Consider the following 12740-nt stretch of genomic DNA (forward strand, 5'->3'; position numbering starts at 1 on the left):
TATTTAACTTTTTTCTTTCCTATCCTACATCTTTAGTAAATTCAAAAGAAACTCCTTATTATTGTAATATTATCTTAAGAACAGACAGTTTAACCTGAAGTAAATAAATTTTTAGAAGAAGATTATTTGGTAGATTAATGGTGTTTAATATCCTGCTAAGTTCAAAAGTTCACTTGCTTTATTATTGTATAGGAATGTCAATGAGCAATGAAAATTGCATACAGTTTTAAATTTTCTTTGAGTCTGCTTTAAATGTACTATTCTTTGAATATAAATTATGTAGTCACCTTCATAAATGTATGCAGGTGCGTAAATTGATAAAGGAATATAAAATAATACTAAGAAAAACAAGTATGCACATAAACAGTACATAATATTGCAGGAATTAAGCGGTTTTGTGCAGCGGCGGCAGACTGGCCTCTTTCTGGCTCTCAGTATTAAGGCCAGCTATTTAAATGGCGCATATTAAAGTAATTCCTCGCTATATTACTGTTTTTCTTTACCGTTTCTTACTTTTCTAAAAATAATTTAGAATATAGTACTATACATTTTCTCCCATTTTAATCGTTCGTATCATACGAAAAGTGTTCGTGTTCATACAATATTAGTTTAAAAAAATTGTGAATATAATTAAAATAAAGCATGTAATTATTATTTCAAATTAAAAAAGTTTATAAATCTGTGTTTTCAATTATCATAAGTAACTTAAATCTTGAGCTTCTTTCAAAAAATTCTTTCACTTTCTCATTTCGGAAGGACCCAACTATTTATCGAGATAAAATAAAGTTTTTTACACATTCTTACTCCCAGAGAGAGAAGCATTGCAATCATTTCAAATTGTGGAAATAGTGTTTTTATCGTGGGTAATTCTTAGCTAAAACTAGTTCTTGGAACTGGACAAAATAATTTGACTTATACAAACTTAGATATGTCTATTTTTGCGAATGGAAAAAGAACAAATTAAATTTGAATTGCTTTAGAAAATATAATCTTTGATTTTGCCTAAGCAGATGCTTTCGGCTTGGGTGATTACTCTTTGTTATAACTGTTATTATATTACAATCATATATATTATTCGATTAAACAAGCAGTACCTGTCTGATGGCTATTTAGTCAAATGCTATTCAAGTTTTATTATTTCACTAACAGGATCTGGCGAATAGCGCCTTTATATTTTATACATTTGTTGAATGGCCGGGTTAATAATCTACCTGTTTGGTCCAAATTTTCACCATCAATCTGGAAATTATAGCTTCAGTCTTACTTAATGTTTCCGTCGTACCCAGAGGAGTTGAACAAGAAAAAAGAGACCTGCATAGACTCTGGACTATTCTTTCTGGTATGAGGTAGGTGAAGATCTATTTAGGGCATTATAACCGTAACAAATCTGAGGCGTGCTTAGTTTTAAATAAAGATCGGGTTTCCTCACGGGGCATTGTCGATTCAGGGGCTACATTTAAAAATGTTATTTTAAACTATGCTTGCTATTAATTGAAAAATAAATTTAGTGTGGTACGTATGATTGTGTTTCTTACTAATTTCTGGTATAGTTGACCAATATGCAAGGTCACTTGCATTTTCTGCTCTGGTTTTCGTGTTTTGGCATTTTGTCTATTTTATGTTGACATATCATAGATCAAGAGCGATCATACATTTTGTTTTGATAGCACATTTTTCCTTTTAGACAGAAATTTTTCGAGGGTAATTTTTCACATTTTCACGATTCGAAGAATACGGAATTAATTCCGCTTCGATTTGTTGACAAACGGAAGCTTATGCAATAGTTTTAATTAGTTCAGAAACGCTAATAAACTCAACTTGAAATAAAACTGATTGACATAATATTAAGCAGCCTTGCTATAACAAAAAGCTTCTGTCCAAATATGCCTGTTCACATACAAGAAGTTAGATAGTTCCCCCAACCCTACTGCCTGGTGACATTGATTTTCTGAATAATCTATTTTACAATATTTGAAATATTTATTGCTATTATATTATCATAATTTTTTCATCTTTGAAAACCACTAGCGAATTCGAAAGATTCGCTTTAATTCAGATAAATAAAAATGATTTTTATTAAAATAAACTCTCAAAGCAGAAAGCAACGCCCCTACTGTTGATGCACAAAACTAAAAATACCAAATAGCGGAATAGTTAACATAATGAAACGAATTATTAGTGTTAATTTTTGACGTTGATTCTAGACTAACCAATTCGAACAATACACTGAAATTAAGATCGATATACCAAACTCTCTGACACCTCTATCTTCTAATTAACCTGGACATCTCTGAATCCTCATTACTCTAGACTCTTATTTACAGTTATATTAAGACCAATTATTGATTTAAGCTGCTCCGTTTACATGGTCGTTTGCAAGACTGCAATGAAAAAGCTGCAAGTTGTCCAAAATGAGGTATTCAGTATCACTTTGGAAGCAAATGGTTAAAACAATGAACAAAATCCACTAAGACTTGAAGTCGACGAAGTAAACACTAACCACAATAATATACTTCATTTCACAGAGGACAATTCACATATTTCTAGAAAGCCTACGTACTACATAGGCTGGAAAACACCATTGACACAGAGAAATAACAGACTGACGACGGCTAAAACCTAAACTACCACAGAACTTCTGAACACAGTGAACGGTGATAATTTTAAATGGTTCACTTTGTGTTTGAATCATATATTCTGTGAGGCAGAAACAAATTGCTTAAAGGTATTATTTTAAATAACCTTTAACTCTACAAAACATTATTATGCTAAAAAGTTGTTGATATTTACTACTAGAATGAACTAAAAAAAAAAAAAAAAAGAAATGCTTTTTAATTTTAATTTAGCTCTCAGTTGCATCTGTAGCCCAATAAAGCTGTTTATTCATTCCTCATGTCATACGTTCTTTGTTGAAAATATCCTTTCAACTGATGCAGATGTATCAAGAAATGCAGTCTATAATATGTTTTGTCAAACTCTGTTTATTGTGTTCTGAGTATATATTTGGTAATTTTCTATTTTTACCAAATAACTGGAACTAAATGATAGACTGACCGGGAGGCCGGGACCGTACCTTCAAAACGGGACAATCCCGGTTAAAACGGGATGCATAATGAGCCTATGTATAATGTCGGTTATGTAAATAACATTGAATAGTAATCTTTCAGTTAATAGGTAATATATGTATTTTAATGTAATTCTTATAAGTAGTGAAGTGTTGAAGATACAGGGAACATGATAAATCTTGAGTAGGTCAGCTGAATTTGACTGAACACCATAATTCTCTCTGTAACAATAAATCCTTCATGATGATTGTATTCATCAACTCACAAACTAGTTTACAGATTATTAAATGCAAGTTTAATATTTAAAATAATGTTCGAATGTTTTCTTTTATCTTTTTTTTTTTTATTATTTGTAAACAGTTGTTTAGTTCATGGAAAAGAGACTGATCAGTTCCAGTTCACGTCCGCGATGCATCTATTTTCATAGTCTATTTTGGCATGTATTGTATAATTTGTTTTGGTATACTTGTATCTGTCATATCAGATGTAGTAGACGATCCAATTCTGTCTATGTTCTTTCTTTTTTTTATCGTGTCTAGAAAAAATAAATTTTTTCTCCTAATGTCCTCATTTCTAAGTAAAATGTTGATCTACCGCTACTGTTACTTGTGTTCTGCAATTACTGTGAAAAACTGATTAATTTATTTGATTCCTTTAAATGAAATTAATTCAATATTATTGTTATTGAAAATGTGATTAGATCCTAAGAGCTGGATAATATAGTTGATTTTATCTTTCGCAGGGCGCATATTTTTCTAATTCTCGTTTCTTAATTTCATCCACCATTAGATAATCAAATGCCCAGACCGTAGATGAAATTGTAAGAACGTTGTTTCCCGCCCATCCGCCAAGGCCAGCTAGGCTCTGGGGTGAAATAGAGACTCCCGTTCTGTTTTCGGAGGAAGAGTTGGTGGGTGCAGTACGTTCCCTAAAAACCAGTAAGGCCCCTGGCCCAGATGGCATTGCAAATGAAATATTGAGAAAAGTTGCCCAGCAGCATCCTGATCTAGTATTGGGAATGTATAATGCCTGCCTAAAAGCTGGGATTTTTTGCGACCGATGGAAAGTGGCACGGCTGGTATTAATCAGTAAAGGTAAGGGGGGATCACTTCCCACATCTTTTCGCCCACTTTGCATGCTTGATACTGCTGGGAAGCTGTATGAAAAGCTTCTTAGAAGAAGGCTCGCTGAGTGTGTGCAAGCGGCAGGGGGTCTGTCACCGAGGCAGTATGGCTTCAGGGCGGGCCGATCGACCCGAGACGCGATAAAGGAAGTTGTGAGAGCCGTGGAAAGAGCAGAGGATAATTCCCAGTGGCTGAAGAGGATAGTGTTGTTGGTCACACTTGACGTCAAAAACGCGTTTAATTCTCTGAGGTGGGAAGATGCGTTGCGCGCGCTGGAAGAGGACTTTAGGGTCCCTAAATATTTGCTGCGGATCATTGGTGAGTATTTCAATAAACCGAGTGGTAGTATACCAGACGGAGGAGGGGATTAGGTCTATGAATGTAACGGCCGGAGTAGCGCAAGGCTCGATTCTGGGACCTGATCTCTGGAATGTGACGTACGACGGGTTGCTTCGGCTGGTGTTGCCGGAGGAAGCGCTGTTGGTGGGATACGCCGATGATGTGGCGGCTCTAATCTCGGCGCGGGACCTCAATGTAGCCCAGCTGAAGTTGAACCAGGTCATGCGCAGGGTGAATCGGTGGATGGCGGCACGAGGATTGACACTGGCACTGGCGAAAACAGAAGTCGTAATACTCACCAAGAGGAGGATTGAAACAGGCCTCCCACTGATGGTGGGAACAGAGACGATTGTCTCTCTGGACGCTGTCCGGTATTTAGGAGTAACCCTAGATGCGAAGTTAACTTTCGGCAAGCAACTGCAGAAGGCCGCTGATAAGGCATCAGAATGTGTTCGAAAGTTAAGCAGGTTGCTGACCAACGTAGGAGGCCCGAGGGCTCATACCCGTAGGTTACTAATGGGAGTGGCGCACTCCATTCTGTTATACGGGGCTGAGATCTGGGCAGACGCGCTCCAAAAGGAAGTATACAGAGAAAGGCTGGCGCGGGTCCAGAGAGTTGGCGCGTTGCGGATTGCCTCTGCCTACCGAACAGTCTCTGAACCAGCCATTTTGGTCATCACGGGAGTTATCCCCGTTGCGCTGCTGGCTAGTGAAAGGAAGCGGCTCTTCGAAAGAAGACGAGAAGCTGATAGGGCAGCAGCCGCCCGAGAAGAGCGAGAGCGCACTATGGCTGTATGGCAAGCTGCGTGGACGGAGGAAACCCGTGGCAGGTGGACGGCAGTCCTGCTTCCAGATATCAGAAGCTGGGTCGATAGAGGTTTTGGGGAGGTGGATTACTACCTAACCCAGCTCCTCAGCGGGCACGGTTACTTCCGGGAGTTTCTACGGAAGATAGGGAAACGGTCAGAGGGAAATTGCCCCCACTGCGTAGGAATGAGAGATGACGCCCATCACACATTTTTTGTGTGCGAAAGATGGGGTCGTGCCAGAAGGGATCTGGAAAGAAGAGTGGGTCAGTGGGTTCCCGAGCGCTTCGGAAGCATTATGCTTTCTGGTAGGGCGCAGTGGAATGCTGTGGCAGTTTTCACAAGGGAAGTACTAACCCTCAAAAGGCGAGATCTGAATGGAGAGGAAGCTAACCCTTAAGGGGTAAGGAACTGGAGCCTAGCCTGAAGTAGTGCTGCACAAGCGAATCCAGGCTAGGCCTGGCAGTAGGGGGGTGTTTTAGCCGGTAGGCCGCGAGGGAGTCCGGCACATTGTGCGGAAGTTGCATTTCACCCCTCTTTAAAAAAAAAAAAAAAAAAACATTAGATAATCAGTTTGGTGTAGAGTATTTGATCTTGATAACGTTACTTTCATGCATCACATTTGCTGAATAGGTAGTTTCCGGAGTCGGCTAATGAGGTGTATGACAGGAACATAGGGTCAATGGTGTTGAATGGATTAAGATGTGGTAAAACGGATCAAATAAACGAAATTACATTATTATTGTATTTATAATGGTCAAGTACAACGCCATTTTAGACAGGACGCTAAGGGTTAAAATCCAATAAAAAATTCCTGCAAAATTGATTCGACTCGTCAGGATTACGATGAATAAGCCATGTGGGCAGGTGCTAATACAAGATCAACACTCCGAAGAATTTGAAATGGATATTGGAGTACGTCAGGGAGATGCCCTAGCATGCCTTCTTTTTAATTTCGCCGTAGAAATGGTGGTGAGGAAATCCAATATTCAAACGAACAGCATTGTTTTCAATAGAATGATGCAGCTACTCGCCTATGCAGACGACATCGGTGTAGTGTCAAGATCTATGAGGGAAATGGAAAAGAGTTAGGAAGGAGGATTGCTGCAGCCCATATATGCTATTTTGGGCTTAGCAAACATCTCCGGTCTAATCTGATCTCAAGAAAGTCGAAGGTGGGACTCCATAAATCACTGATACGGCCAGTTCTCTCCTATGGCTCGGCAACCTGGACCACTAGAAAGGCAGATGAAAAGAAGCTCCTGGCGTTTGAAAGAAAAATACTCCGTAAAATATATGGCCCGGTTAGGAGCGGGCAGATATGGAGAAGAAGGAAAAACCAGGAGCTTTACATTCTATATGAGAAAATGGATGTGGTGAGGTTCATAAAATTAGGAAAGCTAAGATGGGCAGGACACGTCATTCGAATGGAAGAAGGCGAGATAGCCAGGAGAGTGCTGAAAGTCGAGATCCACAGTCTAAGAAAGATTGGCCGGCCGAAGGCGAGGTGGATCGATGGTGTTGCCGCGGACGCAAGTACATTACTTGGGGTCACAAACTGGATGGCTGCCGCACAAAATAGGGATGCCTGGCGGAGGCTTATTGAGGAGGCCCAGACTCATTAGTGGGTTGTTGCGCCATGTAAGTAAGTTATGGGTTAAAATCGCTCACCGACATTGTCGTATCATTTTAAAAATTTTCAGACTGAGCAGATTATTGTTTATTGTTATATTATTTTTGTTATTCTTTCAAAAAAGAGAAATCACAAACAATAAGAGAAATTACTAGAAGTAAGAGAAAGTATTACAACCGTGAAATAGTTTCCACCTTAAGTAAATATTTTGGGATCCCTGAATACGGAAAAAATGTTTTGTAGTGCATGATCACTCATGTGTTTCTGAAATAGTGTGTCTGTGAATGTATGAATATAACATATATTCATATGTTTTAATGTAACTGATTTTAATTTTTTTTGCGAATAATTTAGAAAACCTAATGACCAAAACATGCAAAGAAAATCTGAATTTTAAATTGAGCAGCGGGTATATAGAACCACCGCAGCACTGTTTGCACTGCTGCTTGCATAAAAAAAAAGATAATGGACAGTTCTGTGGAGAATTTATTTTTTCCTTTGTTTTCTGTTTCCAAGGTTACACCTACCAGTGCAGTTTGAGAGTGCTACCATTGCTGGTCAACTGCCAAAGTCAGGGAAGTACGTTAAATTCCGTTTGTTTTCGCTTATTCAAGTATCTAGAAATTCCTCTAAATTGCTTTCGGCATTAATAAAGAGATTTAAGTGGAGACTGCTTGCTTTTTCTTATTAGGAAAGTATTTTATTTTATATTATTAATATTATCCATTGCTGAACTTGCCTAGGAAGTTATCTTAGGTATTACAAGGATGGTTTCTGGATGAACGGCGGTCTACAATAAGACAAGGTGATTCCTGGTGAAAGTGGTTGGGCTTCTGTTCAGATAGTCAGGCTGCGATGAAGGCGCTGAATTCATATGTTTCCACTTTTCTGACTGGTGTTGGAATGTTCGTGGAGACTTGAAGAACTAATTGCAGTTAAAGATATTCTTCTGGTCTAAGTGCCGGAACACAGGAGATTTAGGGTAATGATGAGAGGATACTGGAGAAATCAGGAGCTTTACTTCTTCACTTGAGTCCAAGCTATCTAGCGAATTAGTGTGGCACATTCATGTATGACGGTTTATCGGACGTGGTCGGTCTAGCAGTGTTCATTGTTATGGATACACGCTCTTTGGCTGTCGATAGTTTAAATTATTAGTTCTGTGCCCGTCTAAGATCGATTGTGAGATAGTGTCGGGTCTTCTAACAGGCACTTGGTTTAATCCCCCACTGGGCATCGCCGTTTAAGAAGAAACCTCTACAAAGTAGGACTTATTCCTTCTTCCTTCTGTTTTTTGTAAAACTTGTAAGTTGGAGGAGGGAACATCCATTTGTCTTACGACGGATAGCATAAGGACGCTAGGTTTAGGGTCTTTGGTCGAATAGATTCACGTTGGACATGCCTTGGCTGTTTTCCTTCAAGTTTGTTGCTTCATTTGTTCGAATCTGAGGGAGCTCAGGACTTTTATTCTAGAATTCATTGGATTAATGCTGCTATTGTTTTTCATTGGGATAGCCATTTAGCTCAAGGTGCCTTTGGATGACCTAAGATTTACCTTCCCACTGAAGAATTATACGAACTTTAAAAATATTCAGATGAGAAAATAGATCAAAAATTTATCACGAATGAAAAACCAAATGTTCCTGAATAGTAACAAGTTTACCAAATTATATTTATCTCGTAGATCACAACCAGAATATGAAAGATGCTGCTAGGTCGTCTAAAATCGCGTCACACATTCTTAGTTGTAGAAATCAGGGTTAACAACTGTTTATAAATTTGTAATATATTACCAAATGAGGCGAACTAAGAAAAACAACAACACGGTAGAAGCAGATATTGATTATCTATTAAAGCTAGAGATAATATTTTTTTTTGGGACGGGCTGTTTCACGATCGTAATTATTAGAAATCCGACTGGCTAATCACGTTGGATATGGATAGAAGATAGACCATAAAATCTTAGATAGCTTTTTTTCTAATAGAGGGTGAGGAAAAAAACTTGGGAGAAATAGTTAATTTCCCGTTTTTAAATTATAAGGCAGTTTTACTATGGTTAGTTGTTAATTTTTTTTTTTTTTTTTTTTCTAAAAAACACACAATTTATAATTGCAACTAATGGCGGGTTAATGGATGTTACCGTTCGGTAACTAAATGTAGGACGTGAAAGTTGGTGGGATGACAGAGATAGAAATATGTATACAGAAGGCTGGGTGACCCCTTTAGTAGTCTGCCGGCGGTAGGTATGGTGTCTGTAAAGTGTTACCTATCTCTGGATAAGATCATAACAGTCCATGTACCAATGTGAGCATCCATTCTCAGATTATCTCTTATACTAAATAGCGTATATTATTCATTCTAAATAATCTCAGGCCACCAACTTTCTCTTACTTGCAATATTAATCCAGATGTATAGCATTCGATCAACTCTGTTTTCATGTAAAGAATCTCAAAAAAAAAGGGTCATGTCTTGATTCTAAAAGATTTTGGTATCTATTTCGATTCAACAATATCGTCCAAATTGTTTTGTATGCTGTCTTTAATAAAAACACTAAATTAAAGTTAAACACACTCTGTATTAAAATCACTAAATTAAAGGTGAACACAAATAATGTCTTTAACAAAAACATATAATTAAACTCAAATTTATCTCTTTATAATCACTTATCACTTATCAAGAACTTGAGGCTTGGGCACACAGAAAGAGGTCTTCGCGGCGGTCTGCGATATCTTTGTTTGAGCGGTCCAATTTGGTCGCTTTTATCTCGAGAAGTAGTAGTGCGTTTTTTTGTTATTTGCTTTAATTTTTATAAGAGCAACTCCTTCTGCTAAGAAGGAAGACGAAGCTGGGTGCAAGAAATTAATAAGAAGAGAGAACAATTAGGGGAATACCACCGCTTATGTTTTTGAACTGGAGTCACATGAAGATAGGTTTTTTTTAAAAAACATTTTTATAATGTCCGTGTGAATTATCCAACAAAAATCTGTATTCACGCACATTTTCTATAAAAATTTCAATTTCTTCACTCATTTTTGATCAAAGGTGGCAAGGAGGTCACGTTGAAATCTATATCAGCGTTTCCCAACGTGTGGTACGCGAGTTGCTGGTTGGTGGTACGCGAAAAATAATCAATAATGGCGGGCATAAAAAATTAAAGCATAAAAATATCATATTAGAAACGTTTTTTCCTCTATAATTCATAAAAATTATTTTACTTAATTATACAGTAAAGTTGTTAATATGTACAGTAATAAGATGTCTGTCTTAAGATATACGAGAAAATATAAAAGCACATTTAACAGGATTAAAATGACAATTTTATGGAGTATTTTCCAAAACCCAAAAACACAAATGATAATTGGATTTCCAACCTCCCTTCCTATAAAGGAAATTTAGGAAAAGCTACATCATTATCAAATAAAAGATAAAGAAAATTTAATAGAATTATCATGTGACAGAACTTAAATGATAACCATGTAAAAATCTGCTTAAAGAGACTGATTGTAATGAGTAAGCTCTATCCAAGCAACATTAAATCTAATTGGTACTTACTTACAGGTAGTTGAATTCTTAAAAGAAATTAATTTAGAAGATTCGGACACAAATATGATAACCCTAAAGAAGAACTTTGTAAATTAATTAATAATTTTGAAGAGAAAAATATGTAAGCAATTTTTAATTATTTAAAAAAGTTTTAAAACTAAGATCTTACACTTAACAAAGTTTATAAAGTAAACATGAACTTGAACTCCTTTGTAACAGATACATTGTATCTTTATACAAATAAAGATAATAATAATAAAATAACACATTGGGAATAACAAATTTCACAAAATTCAATCATTTTTATGAAGTGGTACAATTTAGCATGATGTATTTACTATTAAGTGGGTCGCGAGCCAAAAAAGGTTGGGAAACGCTGATCTATATTATTCCTAAACTGATATAATTAAAAGTACTATATTAATGGGGCTACATTTATTTATAACTTAGAAATGAATTACTACAGTATTTCAAGTACATCTATTTGTTTTAACTGAGTATAAATTGTGCGCTCGTATTCTTGTCTCAAGACAATCTTGTAACTGACAAATTGCGACAGTAATTGACCAACTTTATATTTTTCTTTTTCTAATTTAATTTACCTGTGTATGGGATGATTATTCAGAATAAAGATACATAAGAAGAATAATTTGGAATAGAGTTAAAGTATAACGCCTATTTATCATATTATTACCATTTATGAAGATTTAATATACATTTTATAATTATTTTAACAAAAACTTCATTACGAATGAAATGGCCAGCTTATTGAAATGCCTGTGACATATAATAAGTTATAAATAATATTAATGAAAATTTAGTGCAGTTAAATTACTTAGATATTATCATATAGCGCTACTCTTGTGCATTTGATTCATCCATTGCAAATATGTCTAATTGGCGGACGCAACTAACGGCCATCGTACAAAGAATAGGGGTTCACCATCTTGAGGAGTGTGTGGAGTTGGCTCGTTGCTCTACGAGGTTTTTATTGTATAAAGAGTTGGATTATTCTGTCAAGCCTTGTAGCTTGGTGTCCAGCTCAACGAAACTAACGCTTAGTCAACTTGGTTGGCTATTCAGACTTCGTGGTGAGCTACTCTATTTAAACTATACCCCTTGGGTTGAGAGAAGTAACTCCTTGTGTTCTCTGTGTAACTCTCGGGCGAGGGAGGATGTCTGTCATTTTTTGGCAGACTGCTCCATTCTCTCGGAGATACGTAGGCTTCATGTTGGTTGTGGCAAATTATCTAGATCGGAGTTAATATTGATGCTCAATGGCGAAAACTGCATTGGGATTATTGGTTTTGCGAGACACGCCTGGCAATATAGACACAATTTAATCATGGAATTTAATTTTGATTAAGCTTTCTTTGTATTACACTTTACAGGTTCTTTTTGCTTTAACTAAGTGTACTTAGTTTAGTAATTCATAGTAGTTCATATATTTAGTATATTATTGTTATTATTGTAATAGAAAATGGTAATTTATTTTAAGAGAATCCTTCTTTTCTTTTTTCTGCTTATTATTACTATTTTATTTGTATTATTATTTATTTATTTTATTTTATTTTTTTTCTCATCTTTTGTATTCTCTTTTAGCAGTTTTTGTTTTTAAATACTTAGTCAATTTATAAAGCAATTTGTAATTGTTATTTTATATACACTGGGCCAAAAAAGTCTGTGAACACTAACCTAAATTTTATTACTTTTATTATTATCTTAGTAGAAACTTCTTTTATTTCCAAATGAAATATACTATTCGATAGAGAGAAACCAGAGTTTTCATTTTATATTCAATCTTTTATTTTTGTTCAACAGGAATATCACAATTACATGTTTAACAAAACAACCCCACACACGAATGCAAAAAAAGTCTGTGAACACTTTGCAGAAATAAATCATTCTTACACATTGTACGTGTATTATAAATTTTAAAAACTTGTAGGACCTCCTTTGTTCCTAATCACTTCCAACAAGCGAGCTTTCATCGATCCTACTCATTTTGTGGTCGTCAATGTTGGAATTTTATTCCATTCTACTAAAATAGCGTTTTTTAGTTGTTCACGGTTTCTTATTTCTCTTTTATTTATTTGGCGGCTGATTTCATCCCATAAATGTTCAATTGGGTTAAGGTCTGGCGATTGTGGAGGGGCGTTTAGGCGCCGGGGTGTATTATATAAAAGCCATTCCCGAGTTTTTAGTGCGGTATGTTTCGGGTCATTGTCT

The sequence above is a fragment of the Rhodnius prolixus genome, unplaced genomic scaffold (assembly GCF_049639745.1).
Source record: "Rhodnius prolixus isolate KJV_2025 unplaced genomic scaffold, Rpr scaffold_4, whole genome shotgun sequence".
Taxonomy (NCBI): Eukaryota; Metazoa; Arthropoda; class Insecta; order Hemiptera; family Reduviidae; genus Rhodnius; species Rhodnius prolixus.